The sequence below is a fragment of the Chaetodon auriga genome, chromosome 1 (assembly GCF_051107435.1).
Source record: "Chaetodon auriga isolate fChaAug3 chromosome 1, fChaAug3.hap1, whole genome shotgun sequence".
In the NCBI taxonomy this organism is placed as follows: domain Eukaryota; kingdom Metazoa; phylum Chordata; class Actinopteri; order Chaetodontiformes; family Chaetodontidae; genus Chaetodon; species Chaetodon auriga.
In genome coordinates, this window is record NC_135074.1 from 19899104 (window position 1) to 19917592 (window position 18489).

Consider the following 18489-nt stretch of genomic DNA (forward strand, 5'->3'; position numbering starts at 1 on the left):
GAGATGGGATTTCAGCATATGGTCCTCATTGTCTTGATTAATTATAGGGAAACAAAAAGGAAAAAAAAAACTCTTCAAATTGATTTGTGCAAGCAGAGTATGACCTACAGCACATTGTACACGCCTCAAGGTGGAACAAATGTAAAGAGACTGAAACGCATCAAGGAAATACGGAAGAAACGGTGTCTTCATGTATGATGACAGTCGGTTCAGACGCTGTTAAAATACTGTCGGTTTGAATTGCTGCAAGCCAGCAGGAGCCTCCAGTTTTACTTTTACTCCTTCGGCCAAAACAACAGAGAAAGGAGGTGGGAGGGGAGGGGGGACAGAACGAGAGAGGCTGTATGGTGGATAGGTTAGGGGCGTGAATTTGGGACAAAGCATGGAGGCAAAGGAAATTAGAAAATTCGTCGGGATGGAACAAGGGATGCGCCCCCTGCCCCCCACAAACCCTCCCCCATTTTCCTCCAGCAGCGCTCCTGACAGATGGAAGTAAGGGTGGGTGGGTTGACGGGCTGGAGGGATTAAAACTCTGCAGCCCCATTTTGGAGCCTGAGGAGAGTGTCAGTTCTGCAAAGGTGGGGTGCAGAGGGGCACTTGTGGCGAGAGTCGTGGGGCGTGTGAAGCGGGAGCACGCGGGCTAATGTCAAAAGAGGCAAGGATGCTTCCCCTTCCTCTGCTCCCCCTCTGCTCCATCCACCGAGGAGCAGGGAGGGGGCTGCTAGGAATAGGGGAGGGGGGTGCATCTAAATAACCTTAATAGAGCTCCCTTTAATTAATCAGCTCATCTGCAGAGGCCCGATACCTGCAGCTGAACCCCCCCACCCCTGCATCCTCACCCCAAACACAACATCCTCACACTGCTGCTGTGACATTGTGGTAATGAGGTAACACAGCTACAATGTCATGGAAGTGTTGTGGAGACGTTATCTGTGGGAGCTCATCACACATGCTGATGTTCCTGATCCCCTTCAATGTTTGCGTTGTGTGTGGAGATGCACGTGTGTGTGTGTGTGTGTGTTCATGTATGCTGCTGCACCGCAGTGCCCCCCTCCTTCCCCAAAAAAAGAAAAAAATAACAGATACATATGGCCAAATGGCAGGAGGAAACCATGATGCCTCTATTTTCCACAGAGGAAGGGGGGGGGGACCCCTCCTCAAGTAAACATTTGAAACAGATGGCAATTTCAAAGCAAGCCTCATCAATCTTTGTTGACACTACCCCTTTTTTAAAACTACTCTTATTTGGGATATTTGCAATTATAATACATACTGTAGGCTCATTTGAATATCAAATTAATTACTGAACACACTGGAGTAAATACCTCTTTTATAACTCCTTGTTAAAAGTGAAAAGTTCTTGACTACGGTTGGATGGCGTGTTAATTTACAGTGATATCTAATCCCAAGTTACTTCACATAAAAGGCATTACTATACATATTTTAATGGGGAGGTGGTTGTTTTCCAAGCAATTTTCTGCTAGAGTACATTTTTAATTTATTCATATTTAATTTATTGGTCTCTGCATACCCGCTCAGTAAAACTAATCAACACCATGTATGGGCCTCTTAAAGCCACATCTCTCCTTGGCAGGCAGACAGGCAGCCTCTGCATTAGGATAAGCTCTCCTCTCTTGTGCATGGAGCCGGGTGAAATGCCCCGCATTCAGCCAGGCAGGAGGATACCACCTCCGAGGAGGCCGTTCAGTCCTCACAAACAACCTTTTAATCAGAGGGGGGAAAATGAAAAAATGTGCCAGCCTTGAGTGATCCAAAACATTTCAATTTCTGTGGACAGTGACCACCGTCACTCCTGTCAGAATGTCGCCCACCCCCCTGCCTCTCTTTCTGCTACTTCCTGCCCTCAAACTCTCTGCCCTTGAATTGGTTTTATGGAGCTTTGGCAGTCATTTAGCACAGTATGACTGGAGTTCTTATCACCTGACTCCACTATACACTCCAAATATCTATCGACCCATTGACACACCTTGAGGAGGGATCCACACAACCTTACATGTGGAAATGATTTCAATTAATTACCATTCCCCTTTGACAAGGGGGGGGGGGGGGACGACGACAAAGGAGCCCCGACAACAGGAGCATTTCTCTGGTGTAATGTGCGCCATGTGTAATGAGCAGCGGAAAGGTCATTTGACACATTTCTGCCAGAATGAATTCATTTATTTCAAGCACTTAATTTTGTAGTCACCTCATTGGTGCGCGGCTTGGCGGTGCACTGAGAGGGTACATTACCACAAGTGGAGGCTTAGTTTCCTCCCAACAGCTAGTGCTGACCACAGGTCTGTGGGAATGCCTGAAGAGCAGAGAGAGATAGTGAAATGGAGTGTGGGAGATCCAATCACCCCTTCTATCATAGGAAAATCGCCTCCATCACCTTCAGCGTAATTGGGGCATTCATTACAGTTCAGTAAAAATGCAGGTTGCCATTAGACGGGCAATTTAAAAGTAGGCTGCTGGAGAATGAGAGACTTGAGGGGTCACGATACGGGGTCACAGTCAAGTAAATAATGGGAATTGGTCCCATGAGGCTTGGAAAAGCACAAAGCCCGTGGTCACGCACCAAAATACAACTCAGCACGGGAGAGAGGCAGGAATTCAATCATCAGACAGAAAATAAAATGCCCCCTGTGCCCTCTCAACATCACAATAATTACAAACAGAAGACTTTCTATGCAGTTCACTGTCTTACATTTACTCTAACGTTGCGAATGAAGCTTGTGTGACACCTCGAGCCATTCTGTCATTTTATTCACAATGCTTACGTTCAAGTATAGAAATGAGAAGTACGTACAGCAACGAGACTGTACGTTAAGCTTTATTCTGCACCCACTGAGCTGCAGTGCCCACATACACGGTATCTACAATGCATATCAGATTGTGAAGTCTAGCATGGTAGTTTTCAGTAGGGAGGGTGTCGCCTCCAGCTGCCACTAGAGGCCTCAGTGTGGCTGAAAGTTGCTCCACTTTGTTTTTGTATGTGCTGCTCTGCTGCTGCTGCTGCTGCTCGCGTTTTGTTGTGTTTTAACATTTCTCTACGGGGAAACATTTCACTGTAAGCACAACCAGAAACATCTGCTCGATCAAAGGAAGCATATTTAATATGTTTAGGTTTGAAAACGGAGTTGTTTCTTACAGTATGTTCTGAAGGTTATTTTATAAAACTTTGTTCTCAACAAAGAAAGCACAACAATAGCTCATGTGCGGCAGCGCTTCACTAACTGCAAACATGCCTGAAGTCGCTTCTCATAGCGTGATTTTAGATTCTCTTTGAGAGATTTAAACACTCTCACAACAAATCTGCGTATTTATTTCTTTGTGCAGCTCCCACTAATGACTGTTTTTGCAAGAGAAAATGTTTCTACATTAAATATGAATAAACACATCATGATGAAACAATTAGGCAATGGCCTTCTGTGTAGCTGATTTAACTATTTGGTTGCCTACGAAAAAAGCTGCGATCACAAAAACAAAGCTTTTCACAAATTAGCCTCACTTCTCGGCAGAAAAAGAATGCAATTAGTGAGTATTGCTGGAGAAAAACCCACTCAGGCCCACTCTTGTCGAGACTGAATCATCACGATTTATGGAATAAGATAATAATCAATCAGAAGTTTTCCTTACCCACCGGAAGGGACGCCCAGAGGTTCATGATAGGATGACACACGGCCTCAGAGTCAGGAGCTCTCACACAGCATATGGGGTGTGCTTTCCTCCAACCCTTTTACCACTCAGGAGGCAGATTGGACTTCTCACTCTCAGCTACTCCGCATTATTGTCCATTATCACACTGCGGTCCATGTGTAAGGTGACAGTGGTGCTCTGATGGAGAGGCGACAGGGGGACCCAGACTGCAATAACATATTATTAGCTTTTTTCACAGCTCCACTGGGCTGGATTTACACTGGATATCCAGAGACCTCCGAGGGCAGCCCACTGTCACAGCGGCGTCCACCAGCAGAGCAATTGCCAGAGATGCACCAGTGTGTGTGGACTCAATAGCCTTGCACCCACGCAAGGCACACACGGGGCACGTGTATACACACACACACACACACACACACACACACACACACACACACACACACACACACACACGTGCAAACAGAGTGTGTCTGTAATCAGTGACAGGCCTTTTCCAATTAGCCTCAGCGTGCTGTCATTCTTGGTGCTATTGTTGTACTGCGTGTTCTTTTGTCCTGTAAACTGTAAACACATTCCCCACCATCCCTGTGGTGTGTCTGAGTCGACACATGAACAGACAGACACACAGACAGACAAACAGATAGCTTGATCAGAGTGTGTTCAAATTCCATATGAGGGAGAGTATGGCACATCTGCCGCTCCTGTTTAATGCAGGATGCTCTTGTCCTTGGTAATGTTAACAGTCTCCCTTGTGACTGATGCCTCTTGTCGCAGCCCTGTTTATAAAACAGTCAGAACTTCGTTAAGGGACAATAACATCAGCCAAGCTCAATTATGGTGACATTTTGCTGACATGCAGATTGCCTCCCCTCAATCTTTTTTATGTAAAATACTGATGTGCCAGTCACATATGGATGGATGAACTTTGGGAGAATCAATGGTATCGATGAATCATAGATCATACAAGTCAACAAGACTGACACCAGGAGAATGAATTCATTGCACGCCGAAAGTCAATATTAAATTGTAATCATAATCAGACAAAGTGAGTTATGTATAATCAATAGCACAATTATGATAGAACGGACTTGTCCTTGCTATACAGACAATAAGTGCATTCAAACAGGCTGCACTGTGTTTATTACAGCGTGAGTGTGTGTGTGGATGTCTGCATTCATACTGGTGTCCTTTAAGTTATTTATGGTGACACACATTATCTCAGGCAGCTTTTTTTTAATGACACAACTGTGCAACAATCCCAGTAAGTATACCAAGGACTCTTCAATGCACTGCGCGCCTGTAAGAAATGAACAACATTGGCATGCATTGTTCTGTTCTGAAACATGTTGGCAGAAGGACAGCTCAATAAGGCTGCTACATCCACTGAGATGATGGCGTTTGATTGTCGTTTGGTGCTTTTCAGCAGCTTCATCTGAATAAAAGTAACCAAAGAAATGAGGGTTATGTGTATTTATCAGATTATTTTCTTTAATGAGCCACTGTATTCATCTTCCAGTAAGATACATATAAAAAAAGAATATACCAAAAGAAAAAAGATCAGTTACGACATTGTAAGTATATATATAATATGTATATAAATGTTTACAAATGACATCTTCGTGTGGAAAAAATTCAGGCTTCCCCCGAGTAACTTGCTGATTATGCATCATCTATATTCACAAAATCACTGTTTTTATCGTACTAGACAAAGCACTGTGCAGTTCCCAGTAAAAAAGACAGCAGAAAACAAAATGGAACTGATTCTCTGTGTCATTCAGACTGAGCAGAGCAACACTCAGGACAAGAAGAAGAGTTCAGAAGAGGCAAGGGTAAGTTTTTGGTGGTGCGTATAGTAAATGACAAAGCAAAAGAAGGCAGGCAGAGCAGAAAAAAGGGCAGACGATGTAGAGGTGAAGAGGATAACGACGGATATACGGAGAAAATTAGCATCTACAGTCCGATTTTACGTTGGTGGATGATCCAGCATTGGCAGCTCGGCTCTGACACGTTCACATGTCCTGTCCTGGCACAATCGAGTGTGGGAGAGCAAAAACAAACAGATCAAATTTGCCTACTCAGTCAGAGAAATCCGTGTTTCATGTTTGCACTGTATGTCATATTAAATGGGAGAATTATTGTGGAGCAGACACAGAACGGGAGGTAAGGGAGGCCAGGGACTGGAAAATGTGAGCTGACATACTGAAGAGCAGCAAATCAAGAGGATATATATTTATATAGATCACTTATAGATCTCTCATAGATGTGGTAGCGTGAGCGCACTTTTTACACATCCTGTACATAAACAGTAATCTGTCACCTCTGATCTTTTCTCATATCCTTGCTGCGGATGACAGTGTGCTTATCATTTTCACCTTTCCCATTTTTTTTATTGCACATAAATCTCACATTGTATATATAGTATCTGCTGTTGTTGATATAAATGCTGCTATTACGTAAATTCAATAGTGTTCAAGTCCACATTTTCCTTTCCATTGAATATGTCAGATGTAAGAATGAGATTGTGACCACGAGTGGCGCTGTACTCAGCGGGTTCCTGTATTAACTGCATGGAAAGGGTGGAAATTCATATCGACAGCTGGTGGCATTAATGCAGCATAAAGGTTAAAAAAATTAATGGAGAATGAAAAACCTCAAAACATGTGAAACAAAAGCCTTTGCAAATGGAAATTCATTTAGCATGTTGGGGAAACCTTTAGGCCACAAAAAATGCTTTCCACAAAAAAATCATAGCTGACCGACACAAAGGCTGTAGCTTCAATGTTTGGACCACATGACGTGCTTATATATGGTGGAAGGAGCAGATGCAGCAGCTGGTGGAACTGTTTGATACTGTTTGCAAAGACAGTTCTGTTGGTGAGAGCAAGAGCAGGCTGTTGTAAAACTTAGGGGTCAACCATGCCAGTGTTTGCCTCTAGCTGCCCAAAGCAGAGGTCTTAACAGGTCCAAATATTTGTGCAAGTTAATGTTAATTTCTGTTATCAAAGCAAAACTGTGTTATCTGATGTAGCGTTAGTAGGCGTCCCCTGTCTAATCCACTCGTTATTTCAACATAAATGTCCACTTGCTGTCACAGTGACAGACGATGAACGAGATTAGAATCAGCTTTGGAGCTTCGTTGCATCCATCACAACGAAGATAACTGTTTTCCCCTTTGAACTGTAATAACGACTGCTTGTTTGTTACCACTGACGTTAGCATTGCTAATTTGCTATCACCTGTGCTCTCCGAGATGAGTCTGTTGTGTCTCTAGTGGCTGCATCTTCTCATCCTCATGTTATGTTGATCATGACAACATGATCAGTGCTGTCTGATCACAGCTGTGTACAGATAACATCTAACAGACCTGGGACCAGCGGTAATAAAACAGGACCCGATTCAGACGCGATTAAATTATGGATCTGAGGCCGTACAGGCACTGGGACCTCAGGTTCAGGTGGACCCATGAAGACCTCTACCCCAAACTAACTCTTCCTCTGCACTGCTCAGACTTAGCTCAAGAGCAGAGCCTTCCAGTCAGGTGAACTCTTGGACAGATGGGGTTCATTTTTTCTAAATAAGTTACTGAACAGAAAACAACCCTTCTTCCATTTCCAGTGTGTCACTTCTCTTAAAACAGAGCATGGAGTCGACGGTCGGCCTTTTCAGCCCACTTGAGTTGCATATTATCTCTTCACAATGAATTTCAATGTTTAATCAAATTCAAGGGCTGAATTTAAGATGCTCATAGTGAATCATGGCCATTACAACTATTCTCTGTGCTCTGTGCAGGAGCCTGTCACTTGGGATAAGTGGTTGAAAATGCATTTGTGTGACTTCTATGACTATTCTCAACTTTAGCCTTGCACCAAGTTCACTGTCAGCTGACTCTTTCACAGCAGCAGCTTCCTGTCTTTGGCACATAGAGCTCCGCTACCTGACCAAACACAACATGACCTGACAAAGCCCCAGGCTTACATCCAGTTTGGTTATTTGCAAATGTAATTTACTGAGAAACTTCTCTCTTATTCTGTCTGACTGTGTCAAACGTCTGCGTCCATCCGTGTCATGTGATGCAATGCAATATGCAAACACCCACTTGAAAGAGGGAAGGAGAGAGTTTAGACAATGTGTGTTAACAGTCAGTAAAGGGTGAAATAAAGCAAAAATACTGTATAGCCTCAGGTCTTAAAGTTGGCAGCCCCAGTAAAGTTTAGTCAGGCTTGTTTTAAAGATGCAGGCAGTAGGTGAGTTTGGGTCTCGATTTTTCAAAATTCTCAAAATTTATTTCCATATATTTAATAACTTGTGATGGATTTAAGACCGCTTTCATTATTCAAGTCAAATGTGACAGCATTACATTAAGTTTACCTTCTGAGAGGCCCAGAGGGGCTTCAGTAATACAGACCCATAAGAACACAATGTACATGTAGACATCCACATGTACACCAGTACAGACGGCAGACACAGATTCAGACTTCTACTCTCTCTCATTCACACACACACACACACACACACACACACACACACACACGAGGATTTATGCAACTCAAAGAGATATTAATATATTTTCAAGAGTGAATATAATCATCAAAACAAGCTCTCTCTCTCTCTCTCTCTCTCTCTCTCTATCCCTCCCTCTCTCGCCTGTGACTACAGCCATAAAAAGCATTACATATGACTCACATGATGTGAAGCTCCTTTTTCTAATAAATTCCCCTGAGAGTGAGATGGCCTCTGTCATCTTTATTAGAGGATGACAGTTTTTCTCATCAAAAAGCTCATATTAAGGATGTGTAAGCACTTTGAATCAGACGCTGTAATTGCTGACCATTGAAAATACTCAAGGCTGCCCACAGACGGTCTTCATTGAGACCTTCTTTTCTGTTGTGTAGATTGGATTGAGCTACAAGGTCTAATAACTTCAGGAACCTGACAGGTCCACAGCCTGACAATCATCCTCTCTTTTATCAAGTTTTATCTTCATTATTTCCACTTAACAACTGACAGCCTAGAGGCCACAGATCTTTCCTCCTACCGCCTCAACTGTTCTGTGCAACAGACTGAAGGACGCCCCATGAGCTCGACCACGTTAAATTAATGCAATATCTCTTAGATAAAAGGTGTGTGAGGTTGAAGACCTGCACCCTTGCTTTTCTGAATGAGACATCCCTTTGACCTTCGCTCTGTTGTCTCTCATTCACTGGCTTTTGTTGATTAACCATAATGAGGTGACTTACTATAGACCCCGCGCCAGCTCCCTCCTTTAGTGAGGAGGTACAGATAAAAAAAGTCCATCCAGGCAGCCATCACAGGGGGTCAGCACAAATCAGATGGAGGGGTTTTCTTGTGTCTGGCAGCCGACACTTTCAAATGTTAATGGATGGGGGCGAACAAAGTTGAAGTGGGTCTGAAAATGCTAATTGTCCCTAATTCATGTAAATAGGTTTCTTAATGGAGGAATTAAGCATTTTAAATATGCAATTGGAGGCAATCAGTCCTTTCATTTGGTGGGGTGGCACAGGTGTAGTGGATTGAAATTCATCTTTCACACAGGGTGGCTCATTTGTCATTTGGCTGTGTTCAGGCATGGATGACGGGGACTGGAAGAGAGGTCCTTCTGTGCTGTTATGTGCAGATATCGGAGAGTGAAACACGTTGCAAAACCTTTAATTGTATTTGTGTTGTTGGCCGTATCAAGATGGAGGGAAAAAGCAATTAAAGCAGACTCCGATCAATACCAGTAAAAACAGCTCGCGCAAAAATATAATTTATTCTCACCACTAAAAGAAGCAATATTCTTCAATATTTATACCTTTATTTATTCGTAGGTTATTATTTGTATTTTTATCTGTGCTTGTATAAAATGTAGCATCCTATATACAGTATGTCTGACCACAGTAATATAAGTGGCGTCATGTTGGGATAAAAAAAAAAGAGTGTAGCACACAACAAAGGAAGGAGGCCTACCTACATATCACAGGCAGAGGAGCAGCAGAGTAGACAGCTCTGACTTATTATTCTGATCATCTCAAACAGACAATAAACCAGGAGGTCATGTTTCAGCATGTAATAACATGGTGCAGCAGCAGGACCAGAGACAGAGGGAAACACTGTGTATGGGCTATGAATCAAATGGGCAATGCATTGTCTCAGAAGATGACTTATTAGTCAATATAAAGGGGGATACTGTGTCTTTGAGGTGTAAATAGCCATGGCTTTGCAGAGAAGAGGAGGCAGCCCTGGTTAATGAACGAGACAAGAAAAACCTTGTTTAAAAGGACAAATCAGATCACAAGATTTCAACCCCATTAGCTGCTACTCACAGGGAATGATAATAATGATAAAGGATGGTAGGGCCTTTTGATTTCGGAGTAGCAAACTGTGTTGTCTTGAGAAAAAATCTTTTCCTGGAGGAGAATCAAAGAGCAGTTCATTTTCACACTGACCTTCAGGGCTCAAGGCGGCCAGACAAGGGCACAAACAGATTGAGAATTAATTGGTGCAATTAACATTTTGTGATTATAAGGACTTCAGATCAATACCCTATGCAAATAGCAGTATTGATGTGCAGCAGAAACCTTGTTAATTGTGTTTGGCGAACAAACAGGCCCCTGTGTTACTATTCCATAATGGAACAGGAGGCACGGACAGGTTCAAACTGCTGACCACTTTAGATGCACGAGGACATGCGGCAGTTTCTCTCTCCTCCATCTTACCAGTCCACCCCTTCACCCTCCACTCTGCTCGAGACTTTCAAGAAAAGTTGCAGAGTTTGATGATCTCGGTTGCTTTTAAGTCGGCCTTTTAGCGGCTCTCCGAAGAGGCTCTTAAAGGCTGGATGGAGATTCTCCAGTGTTTCTGTGATCACCACACTCATGTCAGGCTGCAGCAGATTACACAAATGGCCTCCTGCCTCCTTTCTTTTACAGTTTTTTAACAGCGAGAATGGGCATGTGAGGAAGAATTGAAACACTCTGCGCCGACAGCCATTGAAATGAATTAGTTTCAGCTTTATTGCTATGGACTGGATTTTCCACTCACGTTATTAAACTGTGTTAAAAATGCACTTTCATTTCAGATAAGTACCAGTAATCCTGTTTGCAGACCACAGCAGATGAAGTTAAATATAATTTAAGCAGAAACGGAAACGGGCGGAACAATGTAATCACTGAAAGTGAGATTGAAGTGATGCTATTCTTATCATTATTATTATTTTCATTACTGTTGGTGTGGAAAGACACAAGCGACGGCAGCAGCAAGCAGAAGGTGAGAAAAGATGGCAAAAAAATGCTCCATCTAATAACTATCAGAGCCAATAAATCCCTGCTCACTACTGCCTGTCTCACTTTTTTGTATGACAATTGGCTCGCAGATTGTTGCAGGGCTTACATCCTGTGGCCTTGAAGAAACACATGGAGCTGGCAACATGTGCAAAGCATGAAGCTACTGTTAAATGTTAGATGAATTTACAGGCCGAAGGAACAGTTAGCGGGGTCTTTTATGTGCTGTGTTGCCTGCTGTGGCTGTGGTGTCGGTGTAATGATGCTGCGCTTGATGTAGGCTTACGTGTCTTTAGTGGTGCTATGTCACATTTGCTAGGATGTAGCACAAAAGGTAAAAACCCTGGTGAGAACAGAGCAGAGCTGTGACAGAAAAATGCTGTTTTCATTTTTCTTTTTACCCTGCATTTATGTTATATATGGATTATAGCCAAATTGAAATGACTGATATTGAAATAACTGTATACACCATCACGAGGTTCTCAAGAGTAATATTACAGGTTATATAATAAAAATATAACAATTGCCATCGTATTAGCCATTTGTTAGCGTGCTAATTACAGTTAATTCTTTTCAATTTTGGGCTGTGCTCCTTTAGGCATTAGCCTTAATCTCCCTGGTGATGAAGTTGGTGTATTAAACAGAAAGCACTGGAGGGAGGGGAGAGTGGACATGGAATTAAACCATCACACTTATAACCATGTTTGACAAACACCACCACTTACTGGGCTCTTTGATAATGCCTTCAATCTAAATACCTTTCTGTAACATGTGCTTGTGAAGTGAGACTTCGTTATCTCTCATTTGACAAAACAAATATTGTTGTTTGTGAGTGAGTGAGTGAGAGTTCTAGCTTGAAGCTTTGACGCCCAATGAGAAATTTTATGAAAAAATGAAACTGGTGAAGCTGTTTGACACAATGTGCTGCATGTATGAGATTTAAAGTTGAATTTTAAAAGACTATCCTAAAGAAATGAGTTTTCTTTGCATTGGCAATCATCGTATAATTGACATGGAGACCGGACTCATTGCGATGGGGACACATAGCGACCTTTTGGTCATGCGGTTTTATAGAATCCAATCACAGATTGATGCAGTTGCTGCATGATGAACTTCTTCTTTCACTGGATCAATTAATGTCAACGGTCAAGAATGTAAAAATCAAGATTCAATAAAACTGCAAATACATGAGGATAAAGATCAATCCACAAGTAAACATCGGTGTATGAGGAGTGAGGTGCCTCTGGAAGGTGAGGCTGGCTTCACAATGAAGTAAACACTGCTGGAAGGATGAAGATGATTGTGGTGATGATGACATTGATTCTATCTATTATTGCACCTGTTACAACATTGATTGTGTCTCTGCTGTAGAAGAGACAGGTTATTCTAACCAAAGCAATCAACATATAAAAGATACATAATGACGGCGTGTGAATGATTTCCCAAACATTGCAGTAGAGACAAAAATAAAGCAGATAGTAAATCATAAAACCAGCAGTCCAAATGGCCATCTACGGTTAGGCTGAGGAGAGCAGGTGAAAAATACACAATGGTATTGCATTTTTAGACGTGGTTCAAAGAGACCTTGTCAAGATTGATGTGTTTCCTGTAGCTATAGTTAATAGTAAGGGAACACTCCTGAAATTAGAATCCACTTCTTCCTAAACGCACCACCTGTGAATCGAGGACATCTGAGAAAAAAAGTGGAAGGGTACATGTCATTTCTATAGGTTTCCAAGACACAGGGAAAGGAGAACAGCCAATCTGTGAGATGTAATGGATATGTCAAGAATTGCTAAATCATAGTTGTGTGAGGCAGAAAGACAACTAACCCAAACGTAATGTCATTCAGGAGGCAGAAAAGAGGCAAACGCAAGAAAGAAGGGAGGAGGAAACAACACAGGGGGATATTGCATTTAAATTTAGGGGAGCAAAAATAAGAAAAAATATTAACTGTTTATTCTCTTGTGCACTGTTCTTTATTATTACCTATTTGGCATCTCTGTCCGGGTGCATTATGGAAATGAAGTAATGCTACTTTGCTTAACAATAACACACTGACTTTGAATCCTCTTACTTAAGGTTTGATTGCTTCTTGACGGTGGTTTTAAATGAATTGTGTTGAGGAGTGATAAAGAGCTTATTGCCAGGAATAAAAGCCCAGAGCAATGAAGAAAAGCTACACATGGAGTGGCTAGGCGATACAGGCTATTACGGTGAGGGAATGGTGTCCTTGACTGCCAGGACGGCTTAGAATTTTATTTCATCTTGTTTTGCTGGCTGCTGACAATGATGCGTGACTCTGGCACTGGAGGAAGAGGGCAAGCATGAGAGCCATTTTAGATCCCATTTACATACAGTGTGTCTATACCAGCATGGAAATAACCCCGTTTGGATGTGTGCGCATGTGAATACGGACATGCAATGTGCACGTTTGAGGAGGGATGACTCCGGAGTGTGTGTACATTCGAGCATTTTCAAAGTTTGTTTTTGAAGGGGTGGTGTTTGAAGGGAAACTTATGTTTATCATTCTCCTTGTGCTGCATGTGTTTGTGAATACACACTTGTTCTGACCTCTATCACCCGCATGCGCCGAAGCCCCAAAACCTCATGTAAATTTGGACAATGGAGGACTCGGGGACTCTGGGAATTGTTGTTTATCAGTGAAGTGAAAAGAACGGTTGAGCTGTAATGGCCCTCCAGTGGGTTGAGTATGCAAACTTCTCCGCACAGCAGCGGTTTGAAGCATCCCCCCTGAGCTGCACATCTCTGTGTTATTTTGGTTGGCTGCTTGATTTGGGTGGGACCAGTTCATTTGGAGGTTATCACTGCTTTTGTCAAGGTGAGTCAGTGCTTTGGTTGCATACACTGGCTCAAATGAGGCAGCAAGATCTCCAAAGTAAAAGTTTCTCTTTGCTGTGTTGATTCTGTTGATAAACTCTCCTCTGAGTCTCCAAGGTTGGAACTTTTTAAAGACGTTTAAGATATTTTTCAATACATTTGTTAAAATCAAATTAAATGGGTAATTAGTTGCTTTTCACCAGCAGATAACAGTCTCTGCTGTCCGTGGCTTTACATGATAAGTCTTAGTAATTTACATTTACAGAAAATACTTCAACTGCTCAAACATGCAGTTTATATTAACAACAGTAACAGATTTGCAACTTGAAATTCAAAGCAAGACAGTGTGACAGTATAGCCCACCATTGTTTCAGCTGAGAGATATATGTGTTTGCTATATTTCGCAAGTGCGTTTAACTTTTTTATCCTCATAAAAAAACAAAATAATCTCATAAAATATCAAGTAACTAAATATTTGTGCATCCATTTTTCCTTATTAAACAGGAAAACACAACCGCTCAGCTTTTGAATTCGAGAGTCCTAGTTGGAGCTGCTGTAAATCACCTCTCCATCACTGTCAAACTGGCCTCCTTCGCTCTCAGAGGCTGTGTTCAGTCCCAGTCGAGCAGTGTTCACTGGAAGGCTGCTGAGCCCGTTTCCATTGCCCACAGTATAAATACCAACAATCTGGTGCTCCAAGCTCTCGGTCAGGGCAGACTCCAGTCAGCTCATAGCACCACAAGCTGCATGGCTAACTGAGCTAACTAGCTAATGGCAGCTAGTAGATACAGCCAAAGACTATCGTGAGCAGCAGTTCATGGTTACTTGTATGCTGCCACCTACTTGTTTACAGCAATCTTCGACAACTGGCCAATTCTTACACACTGTACGTTTAATTTCAGGCAATAAAACTACTTGGTTAGGTTTAGAAAAAGGCTGTGTTTGGTTTAAAGATGTTTCTGTTATGTAAGTTATGTTACTTCTGTGCATTACCTCCGTTAAAATGAGTCAGTGTTGATTTTCGATTTCCATATGTGGACTTGCTTTTTACACTACATCACCTGACTTTCTTCTTTGTTCCCATTATAATTACTACGGCCACTAGGAGTCAAGCCAAAAATAAACGTAAATATGGGTCGTAATAATCTGCTCGCACAGATTGTTTTTCTGGTGAAGACGAGCTGCTCTTACATGCACACACAGCTTCAGCAGGCTGGAAGTTCAAAAGCTTGCCAGGCCTCTTGCTGCCTAGTTATGGTACTAAGCTATGATTGGACTAAAAGCTGTGTGGGGTCAGCGAGTTGTCCATTACCTTACCTTTCATTCATTTAATGTGACTCTTCTGTCCAAAGCGACTTCTATTACACAGATTCAACCCTCACAGAGCCAAGTGCTCCAGAAAATAGATAAACACAGTAGATCAACACGAGCCAAATTCTTGATCAATTGGTCCAACTGAAGCTGAAAAATAGAAAACACTATGTGGGAATCAGACATGCAGTGATGGAGAAAATCTTACAGAAGAACATAGTTTGTTGTAAGCAACAAACTCCAAGCGCTGACTTCTTGGCTTAGTGAGTCAGGCATGCCAAAAGCTGTTACTCTTTAAGTAAAGTATATGTCCAGTAATTATCTCATATGATACTGCGTGTTTTCAGGCATACAGAAAATAATGATCGTGTGGCACAGAGTGCTTGAGAAATTGCAGGGGTGAAACCTCTCCCTCTGATAGGTTTAGGCATTTCAGACATCCTTTTCCAAAGAGATTTGGTCAGAGCTTTTCCTCCACTTAAACACAGAAACACTGAGGATCAATTTGTGGGATTAGTGGACACTGCTGAGATAAAGTTGGTACTGAAGAGGCCCACATGACTACCGTCCCCCCAGTGTCCCGCTAAAGTCCTCTTAGCTCCATTCCTGGCCACAGACTAAGCACATCCAAACCCCAAATGCAATCACAACCCCAGCTCAGTCCGGCCCCTCAGAATCATCATCTCCAACAACACCAACCTAAATTGCAGCTCTGTCCCTGATCTCCAGCCCTCCCAGCCTCGTCTCCTCCCAGAACTTTATTTAATGAGTGAAGTTTTGTGGTGGGTGTTCGGGGGTCTCACGCCAGGCCTAGAGAAACAGAGGAGGAGCTTTCATAAACCATGGGCGAACAAATGGGATTTAACACACAAGAGGCTCTGATGGCCTATTAATTCTGCTTTGGCTGGCATCCAGAATGAGCCCAGCCTCTCTCCTAATTGGAGAGAGGCTAATTTCTATCAGAGGTATCAGGAGACTTTTTTTTCTCTGTGCAGGATGCATCCACATAACTTTAATGGATTCATTCAAGGGCTACGGCACGCAGACATTGATTAGATTGCCTCTGAGGCCCCACTGCTGGTCGCTTGACATAGGCAGCAAATGAAATGTGACCTCTGGTAAAAGGCCCGAACCAGGCAGCCCCAGTCTAATCCATTAGCTCAAAACCTTTCTCAATCCCATTTAATTAATGAAGTGATTTGAAAAAGGGTGAACATTCACCAATCCCTGGAACTGGAAAATAGTGGGCATATAAAGAGACTGAAACAACAAGAGCAAGAACAGCAACAGCCACAGTCGTAAAAAAAAAAAAAAAAAAAACCCAACACAAAGTAAAAGCACAAGAGTTGGGTTGCAGAGTAATTGTTTGCAATGAGATGGAATATTATTCCATCCCTGAGACAAGATGATCCAACCACAAAACACATACAGATGTGAGGTAATGAGTTGGGTCAAGGAAAATTGCCTTTCTTTGGCTGGAGTGCTTAAGTATTTGTCAGCAAGAGAAAAAGTCAATGTATTCAAATTCATCAAAGCCAAAGAGTGACAGCAGGGGAGGGGGGTGGGGTGTGTGTGTGTGTGTGTGTGTGTGTGTGTGTGTGTGTGTGTGTGTGGTGGGGGGGGGGGTTAATCAGTTAAATGTAAAACAGAAGAGAGGAAAATATTTTCCACTTTTGTCTGTAGAAAGAATTTAGCAGTGCTGTATGTTCATCTTGGCCGTGCAGCTGTGATCTGCACTCGTCAGCACCACTTCAAATCCGCTTTCTGGAATTCATATTTTGTTCCGTCACTCCCTTTTAACAAGGATCCCCTTCCCTGTGCACGCTGTTTATTCAGACAAACGGAAAAGGAGCCGCGGTGCACCGTTTCTGCTCAATGTCAAAAGAAAGACAAGCACCAGATCTCTGTTGGTGCATATGTTACATTACTTATTTTTCTAATTGAATTCATTTATTTATCTTCAATTAATAATTTATGATGCAACACAGTGGTATGCAAATGATCAATTTAAATTTAATGAGTTTTTAATGACCAAACAAATAATTAGGCGAGCCCGGTGTGGTGTGCATGTAATTTGAGAAGGAATAAATTTGAGAGCTTTGTTCAATGTTTGAGTACAGAGTACAGACAGGCTAATTTACTTCCAGAGCAGCTTATGCAGCAAAAGGACTGTGTGCTATATACAAAAGCATTGGAAAGTCATTACCCCAAGGTCATTACAAAGTCTCCAAAAGGCCAGTTGTGGACATGCAATGCTAAAGAAATAATGTGAGCCATTATATTATACACAATCATAGCAAACAGCAAAAATAGAGGCACATGCTCTGAATATAACTCACACGCTGACAAAGGGAAAGTCCACTATGGATATCCTAAATATTCTAACTATTCCCATTGGTGTGGGGGGAAAAGGCAGAAGGCTACATGCCACTGGAGCCAAATGGCATTTGATAATGGCTTTTTTCAGCAAACCCAAAAGACATTGTTAAGATTTACATTTTCAAATATATGCTGACCTTTTTTCCCTCCTCTCCTCTGTTCGCTTGTCATAAGCACTGTAATTGAATCAATATATTTCCTGATCAGCCCAGAGATTGAATAAGGTCACAGGAAGCCATGTGTGGACATTAAAAATCATTATTCTACTCAAATTGAGCAGAGATGGCATAGACCATTCAGGGTTCAAAATGAAATTATATTAGAGTCTATTACACTTTTACAATTATAGAGACGTTCCAATATTACAACGGGAAATGAAGTCATAATAAAAAGCCCAGGGGTGTATTACAAAGAAATGACCCAACTATTTTTTTTTCACTTTCACACAGTTATTGAATTGATGAAGAGAACTTGGTGACATTACATTCTCTGATAAGTGACCTTATTCATGAAAAATAGGGGAGGCTGTTTCAGTTGCTCCATTTTCTTGCTTGAAGTTTGCTGTGGAGCCGTTTCCCACCTGCAAGACCTCAAGTCAGCAACAGTGTGCACATTTACATTTCCTCACACTCTCCAGGACAAGTGGTGCTAATGTAGCCACTAAAGCACTCACTGCTTTAATTGCCTTTAAGCATACATTTATTTTAATTATTCATTTATTTTCTGGGATATGGGATTTTGCTTCATGCACACGTCTGAGCAGCAGAAAACGGCTAATTAAATAGCCCAATAGAGTTGTGCAATTGGAGGACAAAGTTTTCAATCCTGTTAATCCAATACTGCAGGAAAAAAAAGTGGAAAATTAAATTAAACCACACTATTAACTGAGAGTTTTCAGTCTAAACTCTTGCAAATTATGTCTAACTATCAAATTAGATAAAACCCCATTTTTAATTGGCTTTCTCATTGAAATGAATAACACTTATCAGTGATCAACTTATCAACGCCGCATGAA